Source organism: Protopterus annectens, chromosome 3.part0, assembly GCF_019279795.1.
Source record: "Protopterus annectens isolate FY-2018-M chromosome 3.part0, PAN1.0, whole genome shotgun sequence".
Lineage (NCBI taxonomy): Eukaryota > Metazoa > Chordata > Ceratodontiformes > Protopteridae > Protopterus > Protopterus annectens.
Window position 1 is genome coordinate 1,474,952,437 of NC_056731.1, and position 20,817 is coordinate 1,474,973,253.

Here is a 20,817-nt window from a genome sequence, read left to right on the forward strand (position 1 = left end):
ATATATATGTGTATCTACATGCAGACATATATCTACATATGTATATGTATATATCCATATCCTTGTCATGTGTAAACATTACGGTTGTACATACCTTCCCAGCTGTTTCACATCATATGTATCTAACATGTGTATATTTAGATATAACAACATATGTGATGCAACAGTAATATCACTAACAAGTACCAAACAATTGTTGAAGTCACAGCAATTGTTCAATACTATTCAATTTGTGTGCTGACAGATATATTGGAAAAACAACAGCTGTCTTCACAACTGTCATGGAGTATCGGTTAACTGTCGTGATTATAGTGTATAGGGCCCTGGGTTCAAGTCCTGCAAGGGCTGTTTATTTTGTTGCTGGGCAGAACAAGGGCTGTTGGATACAGAGTGGTTAAGGCAGTTTTGAGCAGGTTTAAGCATGTTTGTACAGGTTTGTGCGAAGATAAGCGGTGTTTATGTATGGTTAAACATAAGGGTGCTTACACCATTTAGGCTTCGCTTACCAGTGCGTGAATTTGCTCAGCTGTTATATTGCAGCAATGCTGACACCTGCGAAGCATGGCTCAGCCCTGATAATCACTGCTCATATCCAAGTCTGATAACAAAGCAGGGTAATGACATCTGTAATAAGTATATGTAATGCCATGTACAAAACATGTGTCTATGTGCCTTCATTACAGTAGCAAGGCATGTGAGTGTCATGTCTGCGACACTCAAGTATATAAGACCTGTACATCACTCTTATCCATGTGAATGTGTTACATACAAGGGTTGTAACCCAGGTAATGTGCCGTCACACTGGAACATAGTGTATCATGCCGTTACTACTGTTGACAGTACTTTCCCAGGCAAGAGTAGATTGCTAAATGTAGTACTGGCAACAAGCATCCCTGCAGGCATAGCTGGACTCTGAGCCATCACTGTCATGTTCCTGAAGTGTGAGCTGTGTCACAGTATATATATCCCCTACTGAATAATGATCTAACATGTGGAAAGTAACAGTAGACTACTGTCTGTACAGCACATGTCAGTGAGGGCTTCCAACATGTAGTAATGGAATATATATTGTTGTCAGACCTCTCTCTTTTGACACATTCATCCCACTGCATAGCTGGTTGCCAAGATGATGTCTGTCAGTCCCTGTACAGATGTGCAGATGACAGGTATCCAGCTTGGATACGTACAGGCAACCTATGCTTGACTGACACTGACATTTCTGCACAGCTGTGTTATAACTGGCACAGATAGAACACAACACCCTGTATGCACTAAATGCCATGGGTACCTCCACTACACTACCACAGTCAACAGAACATGCTTGGGTACAGGTGTCCATCACAGAAACTAACCATGTGTTGTAATACATTTTGCATATATGTCAACTGGAACATCTCAGTGGCAATTTGTAGGAGGCACCCAGAGGATTGGCTGATGCATGTCACTCTCACACTGAGGGTCACCACAGTGGTGTCTGTTGATAGATTGCCTGCTGGCACATGGCAGATGGCATGATACCACTGTACACACATCTCCTACACTTCCCATCTCTTCATGGACAATAGCCAGGTACATACCTATGACCATCTGCAGCGATGCACTCCAGTACTGAAAAATGTGTACATGTGCATTACTGTGGATATCAGGGTCTGTGTGTTAGTACACCTGTAGTTCAGAATACCATGAGGGCCTTCACACCCACCGCAACACCCATTGCTATAGTAAGATATGGCTGCTGCTGTACCGGACATTACATGTACCCTGTTATGCTCCTCTCCCTAATGGCTACATGAGCCTTGCAGTACCAGCACAACAGTGTTGTATAAATGGGTCAATAGACATGGGATATCCATTGAGTTCTGGCAAGTGTGTGTATGTGTGCATGTCTGTGTATCTGTAGAATATAGCATTCCGAGGCGACATACTCCTATTACAATACACATTGACACACAGTATTACGGATAGTGATGTTGCTGCCCATAGGTGAGGCATGACAATGCATCACCCTACTATGCCTGTGGCATGTGCATTAGATGCATATCCCTGTAGTACCACTGTTGGGATGGACAATGGGTTGTATCACAGTCATGGGCAATGTGTGATGGTGGGTATGTCAGACTGTCATCATGGGTTCCAGTGGACAATATCCACTGTGGTGTGGGTGCTGTGTACACTGTCATTACACCATGGTACACCACATGTCCCATGTACCACTGTATGGTGACCACTGTCACCTCAACCATACAGATAACTGATACCATAACCCAGCCCAGTTATGCATGTGCTGGGTGCAGCATACCTGTAACACATTGGACACACTGACAAGTTAGTTAGCACCGATAGGTCCAGGTCTCTCTGATGTGTGTCTGCCTGTTATGTGTCTGTTAATGTGTATATGATGATATATCACACTATGTATTGTGCATATACAGCCATTACATCCCCATCACCATACTGTACATGTCTGGAGATGTTCTGCATGTAACATGTAACCTGGAACACACCTCACCTTAAACGTTGTGTGGTGTGTGCAATGAAAGCCACACACATAAGTAGCATTACATACCTAGGTAGGGGGTCTAGTCCCAGTGTTGCCAAGTAAGAATGTGCATGTAAGTGGATGGATCTACATCAGGTAGTTGCTGATTATAAATGTCCCAGTGGGTCACACAGCTGTGTTATAACTGGCACAGATAGAACACGACACCCTGTATGCACTAAATGCCATGGGTACCTCCACTACACTACCACAGTCAACAGAACATGCTTGGGTACAGGTGTCCATCACAGAAACTAACCATGTGTTGTAATACATGTTGCATATATGTCAACTGGAACATCTCAGTGGCAATTTGTAGGAGGCACCCAGAGGATTGGCTGATGCATGTCACTCTCACACTGAGGGTCACCACAGTGGTGTCTGTCGATAGATTGCCTGCTGGCACATGGCAGATGGCATGATACCACTGTACACACATCTCCTACACTTCCCATCTCTTCATGGACAATAGCCAGGTACATACCTATGACCATCTGCAGCGATGCACTCCAGTACTGAAAAATGTGTACATGTGCATTACTGTGGATATCAGGGTCTGTGTGTTAGTACACCTGTAGTTCAGAATACCATGAGGGCCTTCACACCCACCGCAACACCCATTGCTATAGTAAGATATGGCTGCTGCTGTACAGGACATTACATGTACCCTGTTATGCTCCTCTCCCTAATGGCTACATGAGCCTTGCAGTACCAGCACAACAGTGTTGTACAAATGGGTCAATAGACATGGGATATCCATTGAGTTCTGGCAAGTGTGTGTATGTGTGCATGTCTGTGTATCTGTAGAATATAGCATTCCGAGGCGACATACTCCTATTACAATACACATTGACACACAGTATTACGGATAGTGATGTTGCTGCCCAAAGGTGAGGCATGACAATGCATCACCCTACTATGCCTGTGGCATGTGCATTAGATGCATATCCCTGTAGTACCACTGTTGGGATGGACAATGGGTTGTATCACAGTCATGGGCAATGTGTGATGGTGGGTATGTCAGACTGTCATCATGGGTTCCAGTGTGGACAATATCCACTGTGGGGTGTGGGTGCTGTGTACACTGTCATTACACCATGGTACACCCGGTACATGTCCCATGTACCACTGTATGGTGACCACTGTCACCTCAACCATACAGATAACTGATACCATAACCCAGCCCAGTTATGCATGTGCTGGGTGCAGCATACCTGTAACACATTGGACACACTGACAAGTTAGTTAGCACCGATAGGCCCAGGTCTCTCTGATGTGTGTCTGCCTGTTATGTGTCTGTTAATGTGTATATGATGATATATCACACTATGTATTGTGCATATACAGCCATTACATCCCCATCACCATACTGTACATGTCTGGAGATGTTCTGCATGTAACATGTAACCTGGAACACACCTCACCTTAAATGTTGTGTGGTGTGTGCAATGAAAGCCACACACATAAGTAGCATTACATACCTAGGTAGGGGGTCTAGTCCCAGTGTTGCCAAGTAAGAATGTGCATGTAAGTGGATGGATCTACATCAGGTAGTTGCTGATTATAAATGTCCCAGTGGGTCACCTGTCCATGTGGCATAGGACGTAACTGTTATACAGACCTGTGACATGTGGTCAACTGTACCCAGGATATGTCACAACCATGGTGTTAACACAGTGCCATACCCCTTGTGTAATATGACTGCAGACCATCCTCCTGCTGACATATGTACACCTACAACACAAATGAGTAACATTATGGAGACCACAATCACTCAGTTTTACTAACAGCTTTAATGCATCATGGCTGAACAGCTACACTACCTGACATGTATGCATTAAACATTACTGCTGACAACATGTTACACAGCAGTACATTGGTACACTGTAGTACATTGTAGTACAGTCACTGTATGCATCAGAACCATAGTGGCCTGTCCCTGCATCGATGTTATGGATGACAGGGATGTGGCGCAGGTATCATCATATGCACAGGGTGTGTTGTTGGTTTACCAGAGAACTATGATGGGCCATATGTTTGACACCATGTGTGTGGTTGAGGAGTGTAATTAGCTGAAATTTGCATGGTGATGTGGTGCGTGTATGTATGGGATTGCCCTAGGTGTGTTTGTATGGTGCTTGGGTATGCATGCACACAGTTCTGCCATGTGGCTGTCTTAGACAGGTGTTTCTTGGACAGCTGCAGACCATACCTGGCAGGGTGTGCATTTCACCACCTCCGGCCATGAACACATGGACTGCGCCTGCCAGGAGTTCCATGGGCATGTCCAGGTACAGGCCTCAATGTGCTACTCTCCCCTGATGATGACAGATGTCTGCTAGAACCAGGTCCCTCCTGGGACTGGCCAGGGCCATGTGCACGTGGCCTGCTGTGGAGTGGTGTGGACAGCATCCCCCTGCAGTGCTGGGGCTGGTACTGCCACTATGGGAACTCCTTGGTGTCCTAGCATGCCCACGTCGACCGCCAGCTGTTGGTGTTGCTGGCCTACGTCCATGCAGCCATCCCCCCACTCTCACCACATGTTCAAGCATGGACAAATCATGGTCGATGAGGCCCACCATTTCACCCAACTGTCTATCCATGACCTTGGTATAATCATGGAGGGCACCTGCAAGTTCATAGAAGTTGTCACTTACAGATGAGAGAGCAGCTTTCTGCAGCCTCAGGCCCTGCCTGGTGTATAGTGCCATACATGCCTGCACCACCATGACAGTCTGAAACATGCACCTGGTGGTACCAGTTGTGGCACTTCTGCCAGTGGCATGATGACCAGAGGCCCTACCATGAGCACCCCGGTACATCTGGCCATGCAGTGCCCTGCCAGACATCTGGCTATGCCTGCTGTGACCAGACACAGTAAGCGTAGACACCACACTCTCCTGTGCACTGCCACCAACAGCCAATTGTCTCTCTGCTATGGTGACTGGTGATGGGGTATGTATAGGTACTGTGACTGTGTGCGGGGTTGGGGTGGCTAACAGAGGGATGTCAAGCAATGGCGCAGTTTCAGACTCTGACAACCCCGCTTGTGCCTTAACAGTCCTATCATCATCTTCGGTGTCTGTATGGACACCAACATCAGACTGCATGCAGGAGGGACGCTGACCCACCTCGCCACCTGTTGGGGAAAACAAGAAATGCACTTCAAGACCTGTACGGCATTGCATAACAGTACACACACACACACACACACACACACACACACACACACACACACACACACACACACACACACACACACACAGACACCCTGAAATTCCACCATAAAACCTATGTGTCCCTGAGTTTACAGTCCGATGTTTATTCACGTAAGTTCCACATCCTGCATCACACTTGGTAACATACACTCATTAATACCACTCATTAATGTATTATTCTGCTAAATTTCTAGACGAGTGAGCACAACACAAGACCTGTTACTCCATTACCTCCTTGACTTGAGTGGAGTAGGTTTTACATGGCCTCCCTGCTGTCATCCAGTGTTCACCCTGGGTATGTCTGGACATTGTGATCATTGCCCCCATATATTAGGGGCTACTACATTCACTCCATAATGTCACGCAGTGGAGTGTCTTACATAACTATTGCTAAGTACATGCCAGATCTGCTGCTCAATCAACTTATCATGTGGACAACAGTAATATATGGATACACTCCCTGGTGTTGTCTAGTAATTCCCCAATGCATCTGTAGTGCTGCATACGTGGGTAGTCATTCACCTTTCTGCTGATTGCAATATTAAGGTATACCTGGTGTCTAGTTTCCCTCCCATGCATGTTCCATGCTACAGACCTTATTATACTATCAGCTGTCCTGTGATTACATATTAGACAAGTGTCAGTCCATGTCCATGTACTGCATGATTCCAAAGTGAAGTACTGCCATATGAACAACCCCACAATCACACATGTGCATACATGGACACCAACACAAACACACACACACATGCACACACACATCCTACATGCATCAACCCCCCTCCACTCCACCAGATTGTACTTACAGACAAAATAACCCCCCCACACACAACTCCAGGTTAGGTTGCACAAAGATAGTACACACAGTCCTCCCATTACCCATCTGTCAACATGCATTACATATGGTACTCAACAGCATGCAGTGCAGCTATAGTCAATCCATGCTAGCAACAGTATACATGTGTGTGATGCATGGGCTGTGTTAGTAGGTGATGCCCCTTCCCCTGGAGAACACTGCACCTTTGTACACAGTATCCCTGAGCACCTGTTCTGCATCCTGCCATGTACTGTGCACCATACCTCACAGGTGTACAAACCATTGCTGAATGTGTATTACTATGTCAGTTATGTCTGCTCTAATGCTCACATCCCCTATGTGTTTGTGCAACACATACCTGGGATGATACGTGGACAGATGTCATAAGTGAATGTCTGATGTCTGGTTTACAGATCTCAACATTATCGGTGCATGTATAACAAATATGATACTATTACACTGACAACCGTCAAACCTTACCATGGCTATGGGGAGTGTTCATACCCTTATTGATATGATGCACTCTTCCTCGATATGCCATGGGACCACATCACCGTATATATTAACATTACATGATCCTGATATGTGACATATGACCTGTACATTCACATGCAGTGTCTAACAAATGTGTTAGGTGTGCATATGCTGACTGTGATGCATACACTCCGTGGGTGCATATGTGTGCACTCCCTTATCATGACGGTTTGTTGCACCTATTGTTATGTGTACTACAGCAGTCAGTATTCCTGGCTGGGGTATACTAGCATGTGCCACCTGCATTTGCCAGTATATGGTCAGTCTGCCCTACACATGTCCCCCAACTCTACATGATTGCAAGGTCTACACATGTGCACACACTGCCTTCACTATTGCTGTGGAGTCAGGGTTATGTCTGCCACAGTTCCTGAACCTGACTTTGTGCAGATACAGCCATTTGTAGCATCCTTAGGATCCCTGCTGCAGTGCACTGGTGTGTCATGATGACACACCCTCCTCACCTTCAACATTTTTGCAGATGCTTGACAACTATGACCTACACATGTGTCAGTTTGCAGTGTCCCAAACACTGAACACCACGTGTAACAGCCTAGTCCCAGCAAATGACTGGCAAACATATAGATGTACACTGGCACTGGCACAGTACAAATGGGATGGTGGACCTGAGGTGGGGTGAGGCATTGGTTGTGCAGCACCTGTATCTTACAGGATACTGTCTGTAGGTTTCCAACATGGTTATAGTACACCAGTACACATTGCAATGCATGACTGTTGAGGACCTCTTCTGTTATGCATACACTACCTGTAGAGAGGCCTGGCTGATGTTTCCTGTGGTACAACTGTCACATCTGATTACTCTAAGCTATAGGACACGCACTTGCAAAATCCAGGCAATTGCTGACATGGGTACCGCACAGCCAGTACTTGCTGGACATTCTTGCTATGCCCTCAATGTTGTGGCATGCTAGTGGCAACCCACATGACCAGTTTGCTACATATTACGCAATGAACAAGAGATGACCAAACTGAATGAACACAAACGAGGAACCTTGCCCAACAGAAAAAAGCACGCCAGCTATAAAAAGACCTGAACGCTTTATTAGTTCCAAACATGCTGCCACGGATCTCCGTGGCTTCCTCAGAGAATGCAGAAAATACAAAAATTCAAGTGGAGTCAACAGTTTATAATAGCCCAATACAGGAAGTGACATCGTCGGTACATCCTAGGGTGTCATGACTTCTAATAGTGTAAAAACCTAAACGGTATACCACATAAGTTTACAATATATTTACAATATAAAAACGATGAGCAGATCATGCTTAATATTAACATACAATTCTGTGTATACGTACAGGCTCAACTAATGTGTATTTAAAAACCATACATAGAAGCCAGTTTCATCAAAATGACAAACTAGGCTAATAATAACTTCATAAAAATGACAACTAAAGTCATAAGACTGTAACAATAACATACCAACATTAAGTTCATATTAGTTAATACTTGTGGTTTTAATATACATACATGCATGTACATCTTGCTCTTGTCGCCTTGAGTTGTCTTATGACTTTAGTATCCGTGGCGAAAACGCTGTTTTGGAACTAATAAAGCGTTCAGGTCTTTTTATAGCTGGCGTGCTTTTTTCTGTTGGGCAAGGTTCCTCGTTTGTGTTCATTCAGTTTGCTACATATGACATAATTTGTCTTGGGTGGCCATCTGTTTATTTCCTACATCATTCTTGTCCCATACATCTTTACCAAATACATGACTGTTTGTACTATTTGCCATGGCATATGCAATGGTGAGGTATGGCTACATGTGCAGCTCATGGGTGCTACCTGTTGGGTATGGGGACCATGCCATGTCATTGCAAGATGTGTGCAAGCCATGCCTGCCTCTGTTGCAGGTAAGTGTGCACATTTGATGGCCAAACATCTTGGACAGCAGACCAATATGTGGTGTCACATTGGGGACGTGTACTTGCTGAAAGGTGCATGTCCATGACAAATCCATGCAGGCAGTACCTCAACAGCTGCCTCCACCCTATTTTCTCTGGAGTGTGTGCACACATATGCTTCCAGTGTTTGTGAAGGTATGTATTTGCCATGCTTGTTACCCTAACCTATAATTCTGTATTACACACACAGTGCTCATGTTGGGACCACATTACAGGTGTTGAAGGTTGTGAACCACAGTATTATGATATACCATAGTGTAGATCTGTAACAGTTGCCATTGTAATACTTGTATATACACTGTTGTAGCACGTATAAGGGTGATGTTTCACACATGTCCCTACTGTAGGCCATGTGTCCCACCATTATGTTCATCCCTGTGGACACATTTTGCAATGACAGGATACTAGTTATTTTGCAGGTGCCTGACATACTCTTTAGATACCCCATCAAGGTCACCATTGTTATGTAGTGCAGTTAATAGCAACAATACGTGAACATGTACGGCATGCATTATGGATAAGTGTGTTAGATGTGTGCATGGAATATACCATGGCCATTACATGACTGGTGTATTGGCAAGCATGAACATAAACCATACTCACCAGCTACAGGCTGCTGTCTTGGTGGTATACTAGAGGGACCTGCATAAGAGTGTGAAAGATGTGATATCAGTGGCCACAGCTGTGGCATTGCTACAGGGTGGGTGCAGCATTACAGTACATCAACAGTACTAGTCCATAATATTACAGCTTATGCACATCTATTTATTACTACTACACAGCAACAGACTATATATATGACATCTCATATATGCATGCTCTACCTGTACAGTTGCGGATGCATATGCAACAGTGGTCTACTCATGTGCCCTGTAGTCTTACCTGCACATCAGCCAGTGTGTGGGTAGCACCCACCTCCACTATGTTCTCTGCCAGTTGTGTGTGCAGGTGGGCAGGTGCCATGAGGCTGGTGAGGAGCTCCTCAACACATGTTGTGGGGGATGGATGGCATGATCCCTCCCATTGTGAGGTGATCCCCCCAGACTGCAGCAGCATGCCACCGGACATTGCAAAGCAGGTCACTACAATGATGCTGGACCTACTCATAACTGCAGTTATGCAGGCCGACATCATTGACCTTGTGGACTAGATTGTTCTACAGGGCGGTCTGCTCCTGCTGCTCATGAGCTGTCCAGCTGAAGAGAAGCTGGTAGTGCTGTATCAGATGGTTAAAAATGACTTCAATTTCTGCTGCTGAATGCACCGGTAACCGGCCATGGGACATCTTCCCTGTGGGGACATTATCATTGCTGGCCTGTTATAGACTATTACACCTGCATGCCATTGCCAGGGCCACTATGGTTCCATATATGCATGTGGTATGCTTGCTATGTGATTGCTGCACATCTGTCATTATGTGTTACTGGGGATATCTATGCATGCTGTTAGATATGTTCCGGGATTGTGTGGACTATTACTAACCACATATGTTCTATAACAGTGTCACAATAGCATGTTTTGGGAATAGTTGCCAGCAAAACCACGTCTCCCACCTCATCTGGCAAATGTTACTAGGCCACATCACATGTGGGACCCACCCTGGGGCCTCCTCATCTACTGGTCCAGCACTACCTTCAGGTGGAACCACCTCAGGGAATGGTGTCCCCCCCGGAGGTCAGATTCAAGGTCTGTTCCATAGGGGGCTCCACAGAAACTTGTGAGATGTGCTACAGCACCTTGAGGCACTCTCTCATCTATATGTAATGACCGTGCTGGATGATATGTTTGTGAAAACATGAGGTTTGTGTATATTTGACATGGCTTTGTGATAAATCACTTTGGCCATGGTAAGCAAGGTTCAGGGTTTGAGCCTTGAAAAGGCTGTTTATTTGTTTCTAGGCAGAACAAGGACCGTTGGATACAGAGTGATTAAGGCACTTTTAAGCAGTTGTAAGCAGGTCTGCATGGGTTTGCACGGAGGTAAGCAATGTTAACTTCTGGTTACAGTTCCATATACTGATTTATCTTCTCAATTGCTTAACCTGTGTAGGCATTGCTTACCCCCATGTAAACAAGCTTAAAGCTGCTTACTGCTGCTTAAAAGTGCTTACTCCCACTTACCCACATGCTACTTTCTTTAAAAGAAATGAAAAAGGGTTAATAGGAAAGTGGTGAAAAAGGGGCACAACGAAGGAAAGACAGTAGGGAAAATAGCTAGGGATGTGCAGGAACTGTGTAGGGAAGGTCCATAGCTGCCCATTTCTTCTACAGCAACAGCTGTGTATATACACTGAATTTGGAGATATATTTGGACACTCATATCCCTGAGAGAGGGGTGAGAACAACAATTATAATTTGTTAAGCCAATTAGACCAGATTACTTGTGTCCAGTGGACATGTGTGTGAAGTGGACAGGTATGTATGGTGTGAGACTTTTTTTTTTTTTGGGAACAGATTGCCCTTTCTTTTTTCAGGTGAGAGTGGGATGTTGGGGAGGGATAGTAGGTATATTTGGGGAGGTAGGTTGGGTAGGTTAACAGACAAGACAAACAAGACACATACAGGGACAGTATATGACACATGTGGGGGGTAAACACCTTGATGGGGAGTGGTGTTTGGAAATCAGAAGCCCATGAGCCCCCTAGTGAAAACAGTGGGACTGAGGTCCCCACCCATGGACAGTCACCACTGCACCTTCACAGCCCTGAAGGTGGCTGTGCTGGGGGCTGAGTAGGAGGGCTAGGCCAACCCTCTAGTTGTGACACACAGCCCTCAAGCTGGAGTAGCAGATCTCTGAACTCCCTGTGGAGCTTGCTACGCACCACGACCTGGACCTAGACCTGGACCTGGCGAGGGGTGACAGGCTCCTGTCTGCTCCCGGTGTGGGCATGCCCCATCCCAAGAGTCAGTTCCACCTGAAGGTGGTGCAGTTCCAACAGACGAGGAGGTCCCAGGTTTTTCTCCAGACGTGCTGGTGCCTGGTGCCATGGCCAGCTGAGGTGGGACAGGTGGGCCCGCCTGGACTAGCCTTCCCAAACGTGCTATGATGTTTAAATTTTATCAACATATGTGGATTAGTAATACTCAACACATTCCAGGATTAGGTATAACAGCATGCATAGATATTCCCATTAACCCAAACACCAGGTATGGAACAGTTGCATAGCAAACAGAACACATGCATATATGGAACCACAGTGGTCATTACAACAGCATGCAGGTACATTGATTGCAGCATTCCACCAGTGTGGGAGTATTTCAACATGGCCCATGCATAGAAACAAATTTAAATAATTATCAAGCAATAGGACATATGCCCCAACAGTAGAGTTAATGCAGCACATACTGATTGAGTTGTGTATTTAGTTTATTGTTGCAGATATGGTGGTGGGGGAGATAAAGATGTCAGTTAACAACTAGTATATTCCTGTAGTTCGCATACTTTCCTAGTCAGTGCTGTGATCTGTACCTTACAAGTATTAGTACACTACCCTAACGCCTTAGTTTGGACAGTGGTATGGCTGTCGACAACTATATACATGTACTGAGTTTTACCTGCAGTATACACCTCTTACCTGGTATACCTCTGGAGGTATTGTTTGTTAACACAACCTAACTGTTTCTACACATACTCCCAGATTCCAGGTTGATGTTATGCACATACCTGTCCATCTCTTATTCGACACACTCTGGGTATGTCTTCACCACATGCGGGTGAACTGGGACATATTTCAACTATTGCCCTCTTAAACCTTTAGTGAATTGTACAATGACAGGTTTGTTTCCATTGACATTTTCCAAATATGTACAGGTCTGACAGTCAGTTATAAGACATGAAATGCTGCCTACATGTCAGAAATTAGCACACTGATATGCCCAGGGACAGGGTAACTGCAGACAGATATGGGCCGATTAACTGGACATTCTGGACAATTCTGTACACTTGTGGGGTATGATTCTGCATACAGCCTACTACCACTCCCAGAATTCAAGTCATGGCTGTGTCTGCTAAAACTAAAACACTGTCCAGGTTTGTTCTTATAGATGTCTGACAATCAGTTGTATGTCTTGTTTGCTTCCTAAATATCTGGGATCATCCCACTGATTTGCCAAGGGGACAGGTGACAGGCAGCAGAAATGGGCCGATTTACTGGACTTTCTGGACATATCTGTACACCTGTGGGGTATGATTCTGCATACAGCTTACTAACACTCCCAGGATTAAAACCATGGCTGTGTCTGCTAAAAATAAAACATTGTCCATCACAGTTGAGTGTGCTATATAGATATTGCTGTGTATCTGTTGTCTGATTTCTGTCTATAATTCTCCTATGGTTTTACATTCTGACCTTTTAATTACAACACTCTTATACAGGATTTCTTTAACAGTTGTACTATGTAGTACATTGTGGGTGAGAGTGATGAGTAATACCTTATCATTCAGAGCAACTGCAACACTAACAATGCCATACAATACCAGAGTAAACAGTACCAGTACAAGATATCAATCTTTTATTTCTAGGCAGTGTTCGTATCTGACAGACCTGTGGTAGCAATGTTTGTTAGCACTACCTGAATGTTGCCACACAAATTACCAGATTCCACATTAGTATTATGCACATATGTCTCACTCTGTTACTGTACACCATCTGGTCACAGCTTGACAACATGGGGGTGGAATTGGGACATACTTGGCTAATTACTCTCATAACATATTGGGGAGTTGCTAGGGTGACAGGTTTGTTCTTATGTTTGACAAAGATTTGTATATATTGTTTGCTGCTTAAAAGTCTGGGCTTATCCCACTGATTTGCCATGGGGACAGGGTGACAGGCAGCAGATATGGGCCAATTTACTGGACATTCTGGACATATCTGTAGAGTTGGGAGGTATGATTCTGCATAACACTACTACCACTCCTAGGATTTGAACCATGGCTGTGTGTGCAAAAAATACAACAGTTCACGTCACAGTTGAGTGTGTTAATTGGATTTTGTTGTTTGTCTTTTCACTGTTTTCTAAGTCTCTCTCAGTTGTACTATATGACCTCTTGAGATTACAACAGTCATATACAGACATTCATACACATTTTAGTTATGTAGCACAGTGTGGGTAACAGTGCTTAATACAACAGTACTATTAAGTGATTGCAACTCTACATTAGCATATGATACCAGAGCAAACACATGCAGTCCAGCAGTTAGACCTTTATTGCCAGGATATTATACTTTTATTTACATACAATCTATATGACACTCTTCCTGCCCTATTCTCTGGTGTATGCAGTACATGCCTTAACAGTACAGGTTTTTTACAGGCAATTAACTTACTACTACTCTTAGATTTATTTCCTATGACAGTACAAACAAGAGTATTACTAACCTGCCTCATGTTGCAACTGCTGTAGTCTACAGGCATGGGCTTCCTGGTTTGCAGCCCACTCACTTGCACTGTGAAAGACATAAGAGGAATATTTAGCCATACCTATCCATAATATACATGAGCTGGCAATTACTAAACAGGTAGTGTTCTGATACTTACACACAGCTAGGGCATCCCCTGTCCTCCTAGCCTCTTGGATCCACTGATCCAAGAGATCCCCCTTTCTCCGTTTCAGGTCATCATAGTGATGCCTGACCTGCTCACCAGTTCGGGGTATGACAGTAGCACTGGTGAGGTCACGGGCAAGATGGTCCCAGGCTTCCGCTTTGTATTGGGAGCCCTGGTACTGGCCCTGCAGCAATCTCTGGTCATGGTCTTTCACAAGGAGTCCTGCCATGACTCTGGACTCCTGGATGCCCCAGCGCTGCACCCAAAAGTGCACACCCTCTCCCATTCCAGACATAGTGCCTACAGGGGGAAGCTACAACCAGTTATGAGTTGTATTCCCACCTGTTGGGTGTAAATAGGGCCAGTTTCCCACACTTTGCCATGATTGGATGGTTTTGAAAATGCTAAGCTGTGGGAAGACCTGCTTACCTAAGGCTGGCATTGCTTAAAGGAGTATACCAATTGGCAGACTGAGTTAGCTGGCCTACACAATGCTTACACCTACTATGCTGAGCTGTGCAATGCTTAGCATTGCTTTATATTTAATTTGCATTATATTTGCTTTTTGGTATTGACATGTTATATGTGTGTTTGGTATCCATGATTCATGTGTACGTACACTGTATGGAGTCCTTATGTTTATTAGGGGATTTCAACACTTTATTACAATAACACCTCATATCTGGGCTTACTGCAGTACTCCAGTTCACATATTTATGCTATGTAGTAGGTTATACAACATCACACTGTACATAGATTCCCTTCACATGTTCAGTTTGATTTTCCTATGGTGAGTATGTGTTTGTTGAAAACTCAATCTTATGTACTACTATGATGGCTTAGTGGTTAACTACTGTGACTGTCGTGTACAGGGTCCTGCGTTTGAGGCTTTCACAGGCTGTTTATTTTGTTGCTGGGCATAACACAGGCTATTGGATACACAGTGATTAAGGCACTTTAAAGCAGTTGTAAGCAAGATTGCGCGGGTTTGCATGGAGGTAAGCACTGCTAACTTCCGGTTCCAGTTTCTTATACTCAGTTAGCTTCTAAATTGCTTAATCTGTGTAGGCAGTGCTTACCCCCATGCAAACGCACTTGAATATGCTTACTATTGCTTACATATGCTTACTATTGCTTATTTGTGCTTAGACCTGATTACTAGTGCCTTATTCATTATGACACTGACACTTCACATGTGCATTTCCTGCAGTACTCCAGTTCATAAATATATATTATTTAGTGGGTTTTGCAAAAAAAATGTTGGTTATAAAAGTGCTTTGCCATGTAAAATAAACTGTGCTGCAGTGGGACTCAAACCAGGAATGCCTGCTCATTAGGCGAATGCTGACATAAAAACACACTGGTTATACACAGCAGTAATAACACATCAAAACTTTAATCCTGGATCAAAAACAGTAAGCACTTTCACAACCAAAACAGTTGCTTCATCAGACTACATATAAAATCAAACATGCTAATTTTTATAATATGATGCAATACAAACTGTCCAATCATTGAATAGCTTGTTAATACATAAAAAAACTTAAAAGGGTAAGTGTACATTTGTTAAAATGCTTAAAAATGTGTAAAACTAAAGCCTATACAATCAGTATGTAAGGCTTAATAGACAATGGGCATGATACAAATATAAATATATACATGTAAAAAATGTATACATATATAAAAAGGCTGGATAAATAAAAAACGATGAAAATCTCAGTGTTTCAAACTCCTTGATTTAAGGACGGGTTTGAGTGACAGGAGGTCTATCAGCATTTAACAACACTATCCACTTCTGCTCAGCCTTCTCAGTTCTATTTCTAGCATCACCTCCCCTCATATTCATCTTAACAATCTCTAAGACTAAAAACTTAAAAATATGACTAGCACCTTCCTTCTTGATGTGCATAGCTAAAGCATTGTTTTCTTTGCAATTTCTTATATCCCTAAGATGTTCTAAGACCCTTTCCTTAATAAGCGATTTGTTTTGCCTATATAAAAAGAGTAACATTCTATGCAATAACTAAAATAAACCACATTCTCCATTGTACAATCAGCATAGAAGTTACAACTGATGTGAAAACCTAACGTGGGGTGTACAAAAACTGCACCTCTATGGATATGGGTAAAAGCTGTGAACCTCCTACAACTATATGTCCCTAATCTATCAGATGTAGTAGTACTAGAGATATCATTAGTATTGTAACATAGATGTCTTTTCAAAGATTTATTGTTTTGAAAAGAAAAGTAAGGTATACTGCCTATCACTCCCTCTAATTCATTTATAGTGGATACAATATCCCAATTGTTCTTGATGACATTACAAACTACTTGAGTATTACTCAAGAAAGTGAGGGGCATTCTGACTATGTCATCTTTCATACGTAGCACAGATGGAGTCAATATTCCACCACGACCTGATGGAGGCTCCATATCTCTCTTAGTGTAGTAGGGTGCACATCTATCTTGCCTCTTTTTCCATGCTTCTCTAATTTCAAAGTCAATGGCATTCTCTTTATATCATCTATCTAAAAATTATTGCTTAATCATTCCCAATGCAGCTCTCACTTGTTCATCATCATTATAAAGGCACATAATACGGTAAATCTGTCCTCTTAATATGTTCTGCTTAGTATGTTTCAGATGCATGCTCTTGTTGTGTAGGAGATTGTTCTTTCTTATTGGTTTCCTATATAGCATTGTTGAAACAGAACACATATCATCTCTAGCCACTCTGACATCTAAAAACTCAATTTCAGTTGAAGAGTAGTTATGTGTAAACCTGACGAAAGTGTTCAACATGTTTATATACCTCAAAAACTCATGTAAATGTTCCTCGGTATCATTCCACAGCAAAAAAATGTCATCAACAAAGCGTTTGTACCAGACTATTGAGGGGCTAAAAACATTATTAGAGAGAATGTAACTTTTCTCCCATTGAACCAAAGATAGATTGGCGTAACTATTGGCATAGGCTGTGCCCATCGCTACTCCAATCTTCTGTAGGTAGTGTTTCTGATTGAAAATAAAGACATTATTCTCAAGTATAATCTCAAGAAGGGCACACATCAATCTAACTTTGTCGGAACTCATGCCTTTACTTAACAATAATTCTGTAATATTTTCAATGCCCCATGAATTAGGAATCCCTGTAAATAATGATTCCACATCTAAGGCCACAAAATAGCATTTACTATCAACAGATTCAAGGCGGTCGCACAGTTCTCTCAAAAAAACTCTTAGTATCCATTAACACAGTCTCACATTGTTCAAGAATTGGATGTAAATGTTTCTCGATGAAGATGGACAGTGGCTCAGTGGCCCAACCTCTGCTCGATACTATCGGGCGCATAGGGGGATTTTTTTCACCTTTATGGATCTTAGGCAGTCCATATACAATAGGTATTACAGGGTGTTCCACCTTGAAATATTCAAAGATGGGTTTGGTAATCATGTGGCTAATCAACAAATCAAAAATCAAAAATTCTATTCTATATATAATGCCCTTAACTACATTAGCTGATAAAACAGCATAGGTATTAGCATCACTCAATAAGGCCATCATACTATTATAGTACATGTCACTATCTCAAAGAACAATACCACCTCCTTTATCAGCAGGTCGTATTTCTAGTGAGGACAGATTCTTTAATTCCAGTAAGGCCACATATTCACCCAACGTCATATTAAAAAATGTAGGTTTTACTTCATTTTTAAATTTATCCCTTAGTTGTTTCTCACATATTTCCACAAACATATCAATACCAGAATGGAGAGGTGGAATATTTATTTATTTTATTTTATTTTATTTTACATTTGTTGACCAGGATAGTCCAACTGCAGCCATGTCCATTTTCAGTGGAGGCCCGGGGAGATAAGCTCCAATTTATCAGATACAATAATACAAGTAAAACAAGAGTACATAAGTAGTATTACCAACGAATACATAGACAGACATGAGATACCCCTGGTTATAGTCAGGAGAAAAATTAACAATAAATAGTTAGTTGGGTTATTCACATTCATGTTGAAAGTTATCCGGGCTTGTTGCAGTGGTAAAGCCAGTTAAATGCCATATGTTGTTTGAATTTAGTTTTAAATTGTCCTAGGGAGGAGAGCAAAGTAATATCACCTGGAAGTAAGTTCCAAGCTCTGCCTGCAGCGTTAGCAAAGTGGGCATCTCCAGCAGTGTTGTTGATTTTGATTGTCTGAATTAGAAGTTTGTTCAAGGATCGAAGCAGTCTTGGATTGTTGTGGGGGGCGATAATATTTTGAAGGGCTGGTGTGTTATCTGGGTTATAGAGGATTTTGTTAGCCATGATCAGCAGGTTATATTGTATGAGACTGGGAAGTTCTAGCCACCCAAGCAGCTTTAGATTGATGCAGTGGTGTGTTTTAAAAGTCATTCTAGTGGCAAACCTAACAATATGATTGTAACAGATTGACAGTCTATTTAGTACAGATTTGTTTAGATTGGAGGGAAGGGGGGAGGCGTATAAAAGTGTTGAGAATAGATGAGAGCGAGCTATAGCCATCTTAGCTGGAGGGGTTAGGAAGGCTTTTATTCTATACAGTGACCCAAGTTTTTTATTGATGTTCTTGATTGTTTGATTTACATGTAGGTCAAACTTTAGGTTATTGTCAATAATGACACCTAGTAATTTTGTAGAGGGGTCAGGGGAAATTATTGTCCCATTTTTGCATTTATGGTAAAGGTGAAGGCGGCAGAACTATGAGTTGGAGAGAATAACAGCATTTTAGTTTTTTTGGGATTTAGTTTAGTAACAATCTACATTCAGAGAGCCAATTTTCTATGGTATTAAAGGTGGACTGGGTAGCAACCCTCAGGTCTGTGGGAGAAGTAGCTGAGCAAATCAGGGTGGAGTCATCAGCGTATTGGATACAGCTGACGTTTGGTATGACTGTATACAAGTCATTAATAAAGATGGAAAACAGTAGGAGCCCTAATATGGAGCCTTGTGGTACTCCAAGGGTGTTTGGTAATAGATTAGAGAGCTTGTTAAAATGCTTCATAACGTGGACAGCCTGTTGTCTTCCATTTAGGTAGGATGTAAACCAAAGAAGGACATTAGTATCAAGGTGGAAAGTTTGCAAGGTGTGAACCAGAAGTTGGTGATCAACCATGTCAAATGCCTTGGAAAGATCCAAGAATAGGGCAGAGGATATGTGATTATTGTTATGGTTATTGTTTATGGTATTGGTAAAAGCCTTTAATGCTGAGGTTGTGCTATGGTGTGGACGAAAACCACGTTGGGTATCCGCCATGAGGTGATTTTGGATTAGGTGGTGCATAAATTGTTTTTGTATACATTTTTCCATAATCTTTGCAAGTGGAGAAAGTATAGCTATACGTCTATAATTGGAGAAATCCGTAGAGGAACCTCCTTTATGTAGTGGGATTACATAGGATGTTTTCCAGATGGTGAGAATGTTAGCTTCTGCTATGGTATGATTGATTAGTATCGATATTGGACAGGCAATGACATCAGCTGATTTTTAAAGGTACTCAGCGGGGAGCTGGTCAGCGGAGAGTGTGGTAGGTTTTAATTTTTTGAATATAAGTGCTATGTTTTTTAAAAACATCTTGCTCACTCATATTGCCTTTAAACATAGTCTTTAAAGTAAGATTTCTACCAAACATTCTAAGATCTTGTAGAATGTTGCTAAATCAGCCTTCTGTGCTGGTACAAAACTCAGCCCTTTATTTAAAAGCTGAAATTGTCCATTAGGTGAATGCTCTGTCCACTACACTATTACTGTGCTGCTTCATTTGCATATAGCTTCCTTGTTATCCTCTTCAGCCATTTAAGCTGCTTTAACCGTAGCTAAGCGATGGGCACACCCGCACACCTATGGTTAGCTGTATTCAGATTTAAAAAATATATAAAAGGGTTTATTCATTTAATTTATATGTACTGTTGCTGTTCTACACATGTGGGACTGTTGGTGGGGATATGCGGACACATATGAGTGTTCTCGTTCATTACTTACCACTCTCTCCTGTTCTACATTGCAGGGCCATGTTTATTCTGGGTTTAATAAATTAGAATATATGATGAAGTACAACAGACATTCTAGACAGATTCAGTCCATAATTAAAAGAAATTGGGCTGTTCTTAGTTCTGATGTTAATGTTTGGAAAATAGCAGGAAAAAAGCCTTATTTTGTATATAAGAAAGAGAAGAACCCCAAACAACTTCTTTGCTATAAAGAATT